This window comes from Piliocolobus tephrosceles, chromosome 10 (assembly GCF_002776525.5).
Source record: "Piliocolobus tephrosceles isolate RC106 chromosome 10, ASM277652v3, whole genome shotgun sequence".
NCBI lineage: Eukaryota > Metazoa > Chordata > Mammalia > Primates > Cercopithecidae > Piliocolobus > Piliocolobus tephrosceles.
Genome location: NC_045443.1, coordinates 35,930,918 through 35,946,501, shown reverse-complemented (window position 1 = coordinate 35,946,501; position 15,584 = coordinate 35,930,918).

Genomic DNA, 15,584 nt, shown 5'->3' with positions numbered 1-15,584 from the left:
GGGGCTGATGTTTAGATTTCAGTTTAGAGAGGTAGTAGTAAGGAATAAAAATATGAAGGACAGAGAGAGAAAGAGAATTCCAGACAGAGGAATGAGCAATCAATCAGGGGACAGATAACAATAAACCTGTCTGTTGAGTTAAGGAATTTGAACTTTGTTTCTCCATGGTGAAGTCAAGAAAGACTTCTAAAGGTGGCTGTGACAAGTTACTCTGGTGGTAATGGAGTGAAAGAGATGGATATTGTACACAGGAATGCTTATAGGATGCTGCAAGAATAGTCTCAACCCCAAAAATGAAGAGGAAACTCGTGGATGTGAGACAGAAAAGACTCTTTAAAGGACTGTTGAGATATGGGAGTGAAGAAGAAGAATCTCATGGATTTGTGCCTGATTAATTGGATGCATGTAGTGCCAGGATAGGAAGGAGGAAGAAGAAAAAGTCTAGAATATCTCACTTTTCTCTAGCTTCCTTCATCTCTACTGCTACTACATACCATCATCTCTGACCTGGGCTTCTGTCATAATCCACCCTTTGATTTTCTCTTATCTCCTCTCTGTCTCTTCCAAACTGTTCCCCAGAGTGACATTTTCCAAGTAAAATTGTATTCCAATCACCTGCTTAGAACAATCCGGAGGATTTTCATGGTTCTCCCATCAAAGACAAATGGCTTTAGGGGATCTCTATGCCCAAGTCCCTCATGCACTTTTGTTCAGATTCACAGAAGCTTTACATATGGTATGTCTTCCATTTGTTCAGTTAACTGTAACCTGTTAGATCTTATTTCAAGTATGACTCTTAGGAAACCATGATCCTCCAATAAAAAGTAAATTCCTTTACAACAAAGAGCTGGGTCCCTTTCCTTCACACAACTTATATCAGTTTGTACTTCATTATCAAGTTTATTTTATCTGTGTGCCTTCCTCATTTGACTTCCAACTTCTTGAGGAAAAAGTCTGTCTGATTTTGTTCACCCCGTTTCCCTTGCATCTAACACAGAGCCTGCCATGTAACAGGAGCTCAATAAATATTTGTAGGATGAACTTATCTTAGGGGCAAGATTATGAGGGTTTTTGTGTGTGTGTGTGTATGTCAGGGACCGAGACACTTGCAGGGAAACCAAAGAAGTATCTAGTAGCCAGTTTTATAAGAAGGCAGCTTCAAAATGTCAAAAATGAAGAAAAAGGTTGAAATAGTTCAATATTTGAAATAGGGTTTCATAACTTTACTTGAAAATAAGCAGTTACTAATATTAGCTTAATCTGCCAACAAGAGTTTTTTTAAACTGAAACAAAGAAAATGTCAAGATTAATTGAACACTTTACAAAGAAGCATACTAATAAGCTGGCAGAGATTTTATACTTCTGAAATTTAATGGGAAAGTTTAAACACGGTAATCCTGTCACTGAAATGTTTAAAAAATATGATCTGAAGGGAGATGCTGTGTTTCAAAAAAAGTGCACAAATGATTGCAAAATCTGATAAGCTGAACACTAAGGAAGAAAAAATTTAATCTAATCCTCTATACTGGAAGTTATTAGTGAATAATGTTAAGAATTTCAAATAAATTAATTTCTTTATTCCATTAAGTTATGATATGGTTTGAGAAGAGTAAATCAGATAACAAGAATGTCAAAAATCAAGAGACTGCTTACCACAAGAGTGTAAAAGCATCAAGAAAAGGACACTTTCCTGTTAACTCATTTAAGTTGTATTTTTTTTTTAGAAAAGTCCCCCAAACAAGGGAATGATAACAATATAGCAAGAAAGTAGTGTTGATTCAGACATATACTTTATAGTCCATTTCCCACAATTAATTAGAAATGTGAACAATATAGAAGGACCTAAGGGAAACGCTGCAAACTCCACAGCAGTTGGTATAATCCTTTCCTTAAATACTTGGTAGAATTCACCAGTGAATCTATTTTGACCCCTGTTTTGGAAGGTTGTTAATTATCGATTCAATTTATTTCATCTATATAGGCCTATTCAGATGGTCAGTTTCTTCTCATGTGAGTTTTGGAATATTGTGTCTTTCAAGGAATTGATCTATTTTTTTCTAGGTTATAAAATCTGTGGGCATATGACTGTTCATGGTATTCTTTTATTATCCTTTTAATGTCCATGAAATCTGCAGGGATATCCCTCTTTCATTTCTTATATTAGTAGTTTTGTCTTTTCTGTTTTTCCCTTAGTTAGCCTGGCTAGAGGCCTATTGTTTCAATAATCTGTTCAAAGAACCAGCTTTTATTTTGTGATTTTTTTTTCTATTGATTTCCTGTTTTCAATATCATTGATTTCTGCTAATATTTTATTATTTTCTTCTGCTTATTCTGGATTTAATTGCTCTTGTTTTTCTAGTTTTTAAGGTTGGTGCTTATATTATTGACTTTGAATCTTTCTTCTTTTCTAATATATGCATTCAATGCTACAAATTTCCTTCTAACCAGTACTTTTGCTGCATCTTACAAATTTTGATAAGTTGTATTTTTATTTTCATTTAATTAAAAATATTTCAGAACTTCCTTGGAGATTTCTTCTTTGCTCCATATGTTATTTAGAAGTGGTTTGTTTAACCTCTAAGTGTTTTGTGATTTTCCAGCTGTCTTTCTGTTGTTGATTTCTAGTTTAATTCCACTGTGGTTGGAGAGAAGATACTGTATGTTTTTGATTCTTTGAAGTTTGTTAAGTTATATTTTATGCCCCATGATGTGGTCCATCATAGTAAATATTCCATGTAAGCTTGAGAAGAATGTGCAACCTGCCCCTGTTTAATAGAGTAGTTTATACATGTAAATTATATCTATTCGATCAATTGTGTTGTTGAGTTCAACAATGCCCTTACTGATTATCTGCTGCTGGATCTGTCCATTTCTGATAGAAAGGTGTTTAAGTCTCCAGCAATAATAATGTATTAATCTGTTTCTTTCTGAAGATCTATCAGTTTTGCCTTACATATTTTGACACTTTGCTGCTAGGTGCAGGTACATTAAGGATTGCTATGTCTTTTTGGAGTATTGACCTCTTTATCATTAAAAATGTAATGCCTATCTTTATCCTTGATAATTTTCCTTGCTCTGAAGACTTCATTTAAATTAGTATAATTACTTACACTTTCTTTTGATGAGTAGTAACAAGGAATGTCTTTGACCATTCTTTTACTTTTATTATATGTTTTACATTTAAAGAAGGTTTTTATAGCAACATATAAGTAGGTATTTTGATTTAATTTTAACCATTGATGTTTAATGTGATTATTGATATAGCTGGATTAGTATCTACCATATTTGTTACCATTTTCTATTCATTGCCCTTGCTATTTGTTCTTATTTTTTCTCTGTTGCTCTTTTTCTGTCGTTTTTGGTTTTAATTGAGCATTTTATGTGATTTCATTTTTTCTCCTTTATTAGCATATCTATTATTATTATTTTTTTACTTTTTTTCAGTGGTTGCCTTAGAGTTTGTAAATATACATTTACAGAGAAGCCAAATTTGGTTTCAAATGAAACAACAAGGTATTCCTAGTTTCTCCCTCCTGTATTTGTATCATTTCAGTCATTCATTTTACTACACAGAATTTATCAATACTTTTTTAAAATTTTTATTTATTTATTTATTTATTTTGAGATGGAGTCTCGCTCTGTCACCCAAGCTGAAGTGCAGTGGTGCGATCTCGGCTCACTGCAAGCTCTGCCTCCCAGGTTCATGCCATTCTCCTGCCTCAGCCTCCCGAGCAGCTGGGACTACAGACACCCACCACCAGGCCTGGCTAATTTTTTTGTATTTTTAGCAGAGACAGGTGATGTATTTTAACATCACCGTGTTAGCCAGGATGATCTCGATCTCCTGACCTCATGAGTCCCGCGTCTCAGTCTCCCAAAGTGCTGGGATTACAGGCGTAAGCCACTGCACCTAGCCACTTTTTCTTTTTCTTTTTCTTTTTCTTTTTCTTTTTCTTTTTCTTTTTTTTTTTTTTGAGGCAAGTTCTTGCTCTGTTGCCCAGGCTGGAGTGCAGTGGCATGATCTTGACTGACTGCAACCTTACAGGCTCAAGTGATTCTTATGCCTCAGCCTCCTGAGTAACTGGGATTACAGGTGTGAACCACTGTGCCAGGCTAATTTTTTGTATTTTTTGTAGAGATTGAATTTCGCCATTTTGGCCAGGATGGTCTTGAACTCCTGGCCTCAATTGATCCATCCACCTTTGCCTCTCAAAGTGCTAGGATTATAGGTATGAGCCACCATGCCCAGCCTCATTAATATGTCTTTGTTACTATTATTTTGAACAAACTATCATCTGTTAGATGAATTAACCATATTAAAAAAGAGGTTTTTTTCTTTTCTTTTCTTTTCTTTTTTTTTTTTTTTTTTTTTTGAGACGGAGTCTCACTCTGTCATCCAGGCTGGAGTTCAGTGGCATGATCTTGGCTCACTGCAAGCTCCACCTCCCAGGTTCAAGTGATTTTCCTGCCTCAGCTTCCTGAGTAGCTGGGACTACGGGTGCAAACCACCATGCCCAGCTAATTTTTGTATTTTTAGTAGAGATGGGGTTTCACCATGTTGGCCAGGATGGTCTTGATATCTTGACCTTGTGATCTGCCTACCTTGGCCTCCCAAAGTTCTGGGATTACGGGCGTGAGCCACTATGCTCGGACAAAAATAAGAGTTTTTATTTTACCTTCACTTATTCCTTCTCTAGTGATCTTCCTTTATGTAGATCCAAGTTTCTAACCTATTTTCCTTTTTTCTGAAGAATTTTTAACATTGCTCTCAAGGCAAGTGTACTGGCAAAAAAAAAAAAAATCCTTCAATTTTTGTTGGAGAAAGTATTTCTCTTTCACTTTTGAAGGACCCTCACGGAGGATATAGAATATAAGTTTGGTCGTTTTTCTTTTCTTTTCTTTCTTTTTTTTTTTTTTTTTTTTTTGAGGCGGAGTCTCTCTCTGTGCCCAGGCTGGAGTGCAGTGGCCGGATCTCAGCTCACTGCAAGCTCCGCCTCCCGGGTTTAGGCCATTCTCCTGCCTCAGCCTCTCGAGTAGCTGGGACTACAGGCTCCCGCCACGTCACCCGGCTAGTTTTTTGTATTATTTTTAGTAGAGACGGGGTTTCACCCTGTTAGCCAGGATGGTCTCGATCTCCTGACCTCGTGATCCACCCGTCTCGGCCTCCCAAAGTGCTGGGATTACAGGCTTGAGCCACCGCGCCCGGCCAATTTGGTCGTTTTTCTATCAATACTTAAAATATTTCTCTTCACTGTTATTACTCTCATGGTTTCTGAGAAGTTAAGTATAATTCTAATCTTTGTATTTCTATAAGTAAGCTCTTCTTTTCCTTTGGATTCTTCAATTTTTTTTTTTTTTTTTTTCATCTAAGATTTTCTTCAGTTTGAGTATGATATGTCTAGGTATAGGGTTGTTTTGGGATTTATCCGGCTTGGTGTATTCTGAACTTTATGGATCCGTGGTTGACATTAATTTAGAGAAGATTCTCAGATATTATTGTTTCAAATATTTCTCTCTCTTCTCCTTCTGATATTCCCATTACATGGATGTTACACCGTTTATAGTTATTCCATTGTACTTGGATATTTTGTGGGGTTATTTTCAGTCTTTTTTCTCTTTGCATTTCCATTTTAGAAGTTTCTATTGACATGTCCTCAAACTTAAAGATTCTTTGTCTAATGAGCCTATTAAAAATGTTCTTCATTTCTATGATCATGTTTTTGATCTCTGGTATTTCTTTTTCATTCCTTCTTAGAATTTACACACCTCTGTTCACATTACCTATCTGTTCTTGCATGTAATCTACTTTTTCCATTAGAGCTCTTAGCATATTAATCATAGTTGTTTTAAATTCCCTGTCTGATAATTCCAGCATGCCTGCCATGTCTAACTGTTTTTCTGAGGCTTACTTAGTTTCTTCAAACTGTGCTTTTTGCCTTTTAGTATGCCCTGCAGTTTTAGGACATTTTGTATTGGGTAAAAGGATCTGCAATAAATACGGCTTTGCTAATGTGGTAGTAACATGTTTGGGGAAGGGAAGTGTTCTACAGTCCTATGATTCAGTCTCAGTCTTTAGGGAGCCTGCTGCCAGCTTAGGCATGACAGGATGACTAGAGGAAGCTGGAATTGGGTATTTTTCTTCCTCCACATTAAAGGTGCCAGTGGGTTTGAGTTGGGTATCTCCCTTTCCTAAGGTCGGTTGAGTCTGATAAAACCTCAATAGGTTAGACTCTGGTATCTCTTGAGGGCAAACCTTGTTAAGAACAATAGAATGCTCTGGAGCATTTCAAAATGGCTGCTTTTCTTCTCCCACTGTTGGAAGCCTGAGAACTTTCTCTGATCTCACTGTGAGAATCTGTTAGAGCTCTTGAAGGTAAAACTCACAAAAGTATGAGGCCTTGAGACTGGGCCCCCTTGGAGTTTTTAGCTCTCTGACTCGTCCACACCTAGCCTCCAGATATTCACTAATATATGGCTTTGGTTTTTCTACCTTACCACTGGTTCGCAAGGAGGTTTCTGCCTATGAGTTTCTGCTTTAGTAAGTTGTAATTCTCTGTATTCTCCTTTTGTTTCTACAGTTTTGGAGACAACAGTTTGTCCTGCGACCTCATTTCTCTGACAGATCTAAGAAGAGCTGTTCATTTTCTCCTGACATGCTGTATCGAAAGCCAGAAGCCCCTGTTTCTATATATATACTAGAAAATTTGATATTATATAATAGTATAGAAAATATCCAACAGCATCTTTCTGAGTAAGAGTAATTTTTTGAGGCAGGGGTGAGGTATGTGTTTTGTATATGTGTGTCTGTGTCTGGATAAAATTGATATGTAAAATATGTATCCTACAGTGGGTCATGGTCACAACATTTACCCTAAGAGAGGATACTGTGACTTGAGCCAAGGACAGGTGATCAGACCAACTGGGGGAAGAAACCTCAACAGAGAAATTGCTGACGATGTGTCTGGGGAAAAGAGGAACCACAGCTCTCTGGCTTAGGGCCTTAGAAAGCCAGGCACAAGTCATCTCTATACCTATGGGGTGCTGAACTAATACTACCTTTTCTTCCTGGATTTCCTACTGTAAGTAATACCAACAAGGATATGAGCACAAAATGATGCAATATCTCTACCATTCTGCATAAATGAGAATACTCTCACTAATAGACCATTTAAAAATGGGTTGTTACTTTACAATCTCATCTTACACAACGGGAACATATTTGGAATCTAAAGCAATAAAACCTTGATTTATGAAATCATCAAAATGCCAACATGCCAGGAATTATCAGTTATGTAATTTGATTAATATTGCTTAAAGAATGTACTTGACATTCATTTGTAAAATTCAGTACTTTTGAGAGTTGGCCAGCACTAAAAGGAAACATATATTCCTATCAATTTTTTCTTCTCATCGAAACCAAATAGACCCATAGGGACATCTACCAATTATGCTTATTTTGGTAGTATTTTTGTTTTTGAAGGAAATAAAGAATGCCAGCATTTTGCTGTTTAACAAAGATTATGACATAAGATTACTGGAGTGATAAAATGGCACCTCTGTATGTAAGCTAAACTCTTATTAATTTGGGGTTTTATAGTCTCATGTATATATAGGGTTTTTCACATAAAATCTTTCAGAAAAGACCTTATTTATATTAATATCTGAGAATACCTGTTTTGTCCTGCTGCTAAAACTGGTTTAGCCGTTGTATAATTGTATCTGTGGGGAAATATAGCAAGAGATACCTTTAAGTTTTGAATTTTGAAAACCTATTATTTTTTTTTCCTTTATCAGAGCTGGCTGTTTTAATTTAGACATCTTACTTCTTTTCCTCTTGTAGCTCTAATACTTAGATAATTACCTTAACTGTATATGTAAATATGCCTCAAGAAAATCTGACGCTAATGAGGAAACTGAGGCATGAGAAAGGTAAACAGGCTAATTATAGAAGTCAGATAGATCCCTGAATGGCCAGCTCTTTTAAGCTGTTACTTGCTAGGTGGGGTCAGGTAGGGAGGGAGGTGAAGAGAGAGAGAGAGATCTGGTTCAGCTCATTCACCTTATAGAGATTCCTTCTAAGCCAATACTGTCCAATAGTAATATGATATGAGCCACATAAAAAATTAAAAATTTTTGAGTAGCTACATTGAAAAAGGTAAAATGAAATAAGTAAAATCAATTTTAATACATTTTACTTAACACTATGTTTCCAAAATATTATTTCAGCATGTAATCAACAACAAAAAAATTATCCATGAGATATTATTATTATTATTATTATTATTATTATTATTATTATTATTATAATTTAAGTTCTAGGGTACATGTGCATAACGTGCAGGTTTGTTACATATGTATATTTGTGCCATGTTGGTGTGCTGCACCCATCAACTTGTTAGCACCCATCAATTCGTCATTTATATCAGGTATAACTCCCAATGCAATCCCTCCCCCCTCCCCCCCCCATGATAGGCCCCGATGTGTGATGTTCCCCTTCCCGAGTCCAAGTGATGTCATTGTTCAGTTCCCACCTATGAGTGAGAACATGCAGTGTTTGGTTTTCTCTTCTTGTGATAGTTTGCTAAGAATGATGGTTTCCAGCTGCATCCATGTCCCTACAAAGGACGCAAACTCATCCTTTTTTATGGCTGCATAATATTCCATGGTGTATATGTGCCACATTTTCTTAATCCAGTCTGTCACAGATGGACATTTGGGTTGATTCCAAGTCTTTGCTATTGTGAATAGTGCTGCAATAAACATACGTGAGATTTTTTGCATTATTTTTTGTACTAAGTCTTCTAAATCTAGCATGTATTTATACTGACAGCACATCTCATCTCAATTCAAATGTTAGCTTTTCATTAGATTTATTTTTATCTGAATTCAGAGTTCATAAAATTTACAGTGGAAAAATTCATATGCACAAGTTGATCCAAACATACTTAAAAGTTTTCCGTTGATGAAGCTTAGCATCACTTTTAACAGCTGAAATTTAGTTTACTTCAAATTAAAAAGAAATCTGAAACTAAATTCCTCAGTTGCACTAACCACATTTTAAGTGCTCAACAGCCACACGTGGTTAGAGGCTACTGTCTCGGACAGCACAGTCGTAAGCAGTGGTAATCTTAAATTATTTCCTCCAAGAGTTGACTCCTCAGTTATAAAGTCAGAATTGAGAATATTTTTATGGAATACTCTCTCAGAAACTAACCGAAAAAGATGAGACATAAAACTTTTTTGAAATGAGGAAAGTACTGGATTTAGGGGAAATTAGGTCTGACCTGAGCCCTTAGGGCAATTAGTCAATGGATCTGTGGAGGCCTAGAGTCTCATCTCCGTAGCTGTATGAATGTCCCTACCTCGCTGGGTAGTTATGCAGATTGACAGAAGATGTGGTCAAGATGGAATAGCTTTATTTTTTAATTTTTTTATTTTAAAGGGATTGCACTTAATTCAAAGTCAGGCAATTGGGCATCTTTCTCTTCTTCCTTCCCTATTTTCACTTTTCTTTCTTTGTAAACTGAAATTTAGGTCTAGTTTTACCAAAGAAGGAAGAAATTATTTGACTTACTGCATAGGTTATTTTAGGAAGAGAGGGACCAGAGAACTATTCCAAATGTGAACAAAGGACAGTATCTGCATTTTCTGCCTGCCAATCCATTTAGTTTTCATTTTCCTCCCTCATATTTCTTAATGCAGAGAGAGGACTATGAAACTTTGATTGATACACTTTTCATTTATTGTCATATACTACACTGCTAAAGACTGTCTAAACTAGTTCAACCACTATGGAAAACAGTATGGCGATTCCTCAAGGATCTAGATCTAGATGTACCATATGACCCAGCCATCCCACTACTGGGTATATACCCAAAGGATTATAAATCATGGTGCTATAAAGACACATGCACACGTATGTTTATTGCGGCACTATTCACAATAGCAAAGACTTGGAATCAACCCAAATGTCCATCTGTGACAGACTGGATTAAGAAAATGTGGCACATATACACCATGGAATATTATGCAGCCATAAAAAAGGATGAGTTTGCATCCTTTGTAGGGACATGGATGCAGCTGGAAACCATCATTCTTAGCAAACTATCACAAGAAGAGAAAACCAAACACTGCATGTTCTCACTCATAGGTGGGAACTGAGCAATGACATCACTTGGACTCGGGAAGGGGAACATCACACATCAGGGCCTATCATGGAGGGGGGAGGGGGGAGGGATTGCATTGGGAGTTATACCTGATATAAATGACGAATTGATGGGTGCTGACGAGTTGATGGGTACAGCACACCAACATGGCACAAGTATACATATATAACAAACCTGCACGTTATGCACATGTACCCTAGAGCTTAAAGTATAAAAAAAAAAAAAAAAGACTGTCTAAAGGATGAAAACTGAATCTACTTATTTAATAATGATTATACATGTATGCAGTTGCACATTAATATAGATGCATTATGTTTCCATGGGTTTAAAAACCTGGAAGGGCAATGTTTATTTATTATTGGTTTATATTACATTGAGTACTCAAAAACATTTATTTTGTTTTGATTCTTAACTAATTTGTATTAGAGAAGTATAGGCTTACATATCAAGTTGATGTACTCATGCAAGTAAAATTTGATGCAAGTAAATGCTGATGATTTATTAACTAATATAATTAAATATACATTACAATATGGGCGCATCAAGCTCTTACAGAATCCAGGGGGAAGGGAGAGTGGCTACTCTAGGACCTAGCTCCTTCAATGTGAGCTGATTTCTGCAAGCTGTGCCTGGGGCTATTGTGACCTGTCAGATGAAGCTACTCATTTCACCTTCTGCCTGAGGAAGGACTCTTGGATGTTGAGTTTTTAATCACGTCTACTCAATCATACGACTTTACACTGTTTTTCTTTTCCATCAGTTTGGCAATGGAGAAATGTAAACTGAGTCTAACATCTTGTGTATGTATTGGACATTTCTTTTCTTTTTCTTTTTTTTTTTTTTTTTTTTTTGAGACGGAGTCTCGCTCTTTTGCCCAGGCTGGAGTGCAGTGGCGCGATCTTGGCTCACCGCAAGCTCCTGGGTCCAGGCCATTCTCCTGCCACAGTCTCCCCAGTAGCTGGGACTACAGTCGCCTGCCACCAGGCCTGGCTAATTTTTTTGTATTTTTTGTATTTTTTTTTTTTTGAGGCGGAGTCTTGCTCTGTCGCCGGGACTGGAGTGCAGTGGCCGGGTCTCAGCTCACTGCAAGCTCCGCCTCCCGGGTTTACGCCATTCTCCTGCCTCAGCCTCCCCAGTAGCTGAGACTACAGGCGCCCGCCACCTCGCCCAGCTAGTTTTTTGTATTTTTAGTAGAGACGGGGTTTCACCGTGTTAGCCAGGATGGTCTCGATTGCCCTGACTTCGTGATCCACCCGCCTCCGCCTCCCAAACTGCTGGGATTACAGGCATGAGTCACCGCGCCCGGCCAATGTTTCTGTTTTTTATTTTTTTGAGAGGGAGTCTCGCAGGTCGCCCAGGCTGGAGTGCAGTGGCGCCATCTCGGCTCCCTGCAAGCTCCGCCTCCCGGGTTGACGCCATTCTCCTGCCTCAGCTTCCGGAGTAGCTGGAACTACAGGCTCCCGCCACCAGGCCCGGCTAATTTTTTGTATTTTTAGTAGAGACAGGGTTTCACCGTTTTCGCCAGGATGGTCTCCATCTCCTGACCTAGTGATCAGCCCGTCTCGGCCTCCCAAAGTGGGCATTTCTATTCATTCCTTCACTCTTTCATTCAACGGTAATTTGTTCTAGATACAAAAATCATTCAGGCATAATTCTCTCACCCTCATGGCCATTCTAATTATCAGAGGGAGGTGGACCAGCAAATACAGTCAAGTGTTATAAGTGCTATGGTCAGTTCTACATGGGAAGAAGAAAGAGGTTAGGAAAGGGCTTTATAAAAGAGGGAACTTGCGAATCTGGAAACATAAATGTTTTTCCTGCAGAAATGGGTAGAAAAGGGTTGAGATGGGGAAACGGCAGTCTAAGCAGGGCTTTAAGCAAAGGTTAAGAGGCTTGAAATGGTATGGTATATTTGGGGGAACTATAAGTTTTTGGTCATGGTCGAAGCATAGACTTAAAAAACGTTTTTTGATTGATATATTAGTTGTAGGTATTGAAACATAGCTTTTGTAAGTTATGCTAAGGAATATGAATTTTATTATATGTTTAATGAAGAGCCATTGAAAAGTTTTATTTAGGGAAATAATAGGATCGATTTGGTGTCTAAAAATATGACCCTGAAAGTGGTTTTGAGAATGGGTGGGAAGGCAATCTCCTATGTGCCATAATATATTATGCCCATTGCAATAATTCATGGATGATGCTGATGTATGAATTAAAGTGGTGGCAGTTGGGAAAGAGAAAATAATTATTTGTATAAAGTCAGTTATGAAAGAAATATTGTTCTAAGAAGATTAGGGTTTACTTAGAGACTTCATTCATTCATGAAAACAATTTGGTTCCCCATTCTCTGAAATAACAATTCAGTAATTAAGAATCTGTATCAAACAATAATATAACACAATAGCAGTAAGAACAAAATGACAAACTTTTCAGATGATTTTGATGAGTATCCAGGATTAGCATCCATGGTTTTAGAAAATAAACTCTTGGAGTTCCAAAGAGTAAACAGGAGTCATTGGGGAAAGCTTTTTTAATGATAGCAGCTTCTACCCTGTTTTCTCTGCCTTACACTGGCAGAGGGAAAAAAAAGACCCTGAGGCTCACTCACCTCATTCATTCAACTTTTTCAACAGAAAAAAAACTTAGGTTTTTTCCCCTAAATTTTGGGAAATCCTCCCCCACCCACAAAAAAGAAAAATTGGGGAAGAATTAAAAGGTGACTTGCAAATTTGCCAAGTATGCACAGAAGCCAGATTTTTCAGTAGCTGCATGAACAAGAGCTCTCCTAAATTTGAACAATGTAATCATTTTAGCTTATGAAGACAACCTTTTGATTTGACTTGAAGTGGTCACTGGTGTTTTGGTAATGTACATCCACTGAGGAGATTTGGTATTCCAGTGTCACTGACAGACCAGCTGATGATACATTGTAAATGCCTGAAGCAGCTTGAGCTGAGAACTGAGAAATTAAGGAGAGGAAAAGAGAGTAGGATAATAACGTGGTCACTGGGACGTCATGACCTTTCAGTGTGCAGATTACTAACAAGTTAATTTTTTCTGTGTAAACTGAGGAACATTCTGAAGATTTTGATTTCTGGAAACATTCCCAGAACAGTTTTTAGTATTTCCACCAGGGGGCAGTGATGTCCTCTACAACGTTGGTGACTACAGATAGACAAACTTATCTTTTTTTTTTTTTTTTTTCTTTTGGACTTGAAGTGGATTTGAGTGGGAAGCATTGATTAATTCTAACTGCCTATGGATATTAGGGTGGATTTGGAGTCAAATTCAAGCGGAAGACAGAATCGTTAAACAGCATCTGAAGAAGTGCAGAGCCTTAAACCAGTGACTACTTAATTAAATCAGTTGCTACAGTTGGTTAAATTGAATAGCTATTTTCAGACTCGGAAAACTCATAATTCTTGAAGCTCCTGTCCAGCAGCCTTAGGAGGTTCAAGGAATTTGATTTTCCAAGAATTATGTGCCCCATGAAACCATAGGAGCAAATTCTGCAGAACAGATGACAAGGGATAGAGTGTTGCTTCTGAAGAGATCAGACCCTTAATGAGTTCAGGCTCTGTCTTCTTGTCGCTAATTCCACCTTAGCTTGTCAGAAGAGATTTGGCTACTGGAAGAATACCCAGTGTTTCCACTGGGTAAGTTTAATGTGCATGGCTCTTAGCAGGACTGGAGGAGTAGGGCTTTTGGTAGAAAAAGGACTGGACTCAGGGTTAGGAGAAGGTATTTGAATCCTGGTGCCGATATTTTAATGACAGTAGAACCATGGCTTACTGTAATGGGTGTTGATTAGGACCCTCCAATCTGGGTTTTTATCCTGGCTCTGCCACTAACTTTGAGGAATCTTGACTAAATCACTTGGCCCCTCTGGTCTTCAAAGTTAATATCTGTGAAATGAATCGGTTAATCCAGGTGAGCTTTTGGATCCATCACAACTATGATATTCTAAATTTTATAAAAATACAGATCCATTACCACTTAGCTGCCATCTAGACAGTGCCAAGTAACCGTGGACAAAAACAGTTTTTCAGCATGACCAATTTTACCTGGCAGCACAGAATTTGAATGTATTTATAAAAGAAGGAGTTTTATTAGTGTATACAGTGGGCAAAAAATTGGGAGAAAGGGATCATATAAGGTTTCATCTAGAAATGCATTAACATATCATTTCTACCCCATTATTTTACAAATGAGGAAGAGGTAATAGGCCAAGATTCTTCAAGATTCATTCATCCAGACGTTTTTCTGGGTGAATGTGCAGAAGCAAACAAAGCAAAGTTTCTGCTCTCTTAAGCTAATGTTGCAGCCAAAAGAGAACTAACGGTGTAGCATTATAGATGACAAAATATTAAAGAGGGAAGGTAGGATAAGGGGAAAAGGGATTGCCAGAGTTCCATTTCATCAGTGTACTTCAGAGAAGGCCTCTCAATAAGAGAACATTTGAGCAGAGACCTAGAGAAGAGACAGAACTGGGCAGATATCTGGGGAAGATTGTTTTAGGTGGAGAGAACTGCAATTTCAAGGGCTTGGAGGCAACCCAGGAATAATGGGCAGGGTCAGGATTTGCTTATTAATTTATTCATTCATTCAACAGATACTTATTCAGTGCCAACACTGTGTGACATGCTATTATGGCTATAGGATTGAAATATTGTTTAATTCCAAAACCTTTGTTTTCAACCATGCTTCCCTGATACACTGACCTTTTCTCGCATACTCACTTGTTGCTAAGCACTATGGTAAGCACCTTATGGGCACCTTACTGAAATTAGTTTTCAAAACTATTCCATAAAATTGTTATATAAAAACAATTAAAAAAAGATTCTAAGGAAGGCAGAAAAATAAAACTTAATGTTATTTATTTCAGATCTTATTGATTTAGATGGGAAGATGTACTGTTTTGTCTCATGAATAGCTACCATAAAAAAGCTACCAGAATGGCCCCATTGATATTATTCAGTTAATTCATATGAATATTTATTGAACTTTTACTCTGTACCTGGTGTGGTGTTAGAAAGATGAATAAAATATAAACTCGCAGGAAGAATTACAATAGAGTTGATAAATCCTTTATGTGTTAAGGCTAACTCTAAGAGAATGAGGAAGGTGCTGAAGTTGGGGCAGGAACAAAGATCTGAGTCTTGCTGGGGAAGTCAGGAAAGACTCTATAAACCAAGGAAGGTTTAGACAGGAAACTGAAGGCATGGCATACACTCTAGCACTGCATGGAGCAGATGTTTTAAAGGGTATATTGGGGGAAGAGTTACAAACAGAATATTAATAGAGCGATGCAATCCCCTACTTTCTCATTGTTCTACAGTTTAAGCCAATTTTAGGCTGGATACACAATTGTCAATGTTTCAGTTGAAAGCGGCTCCAACCCTGTAACTCTCTACA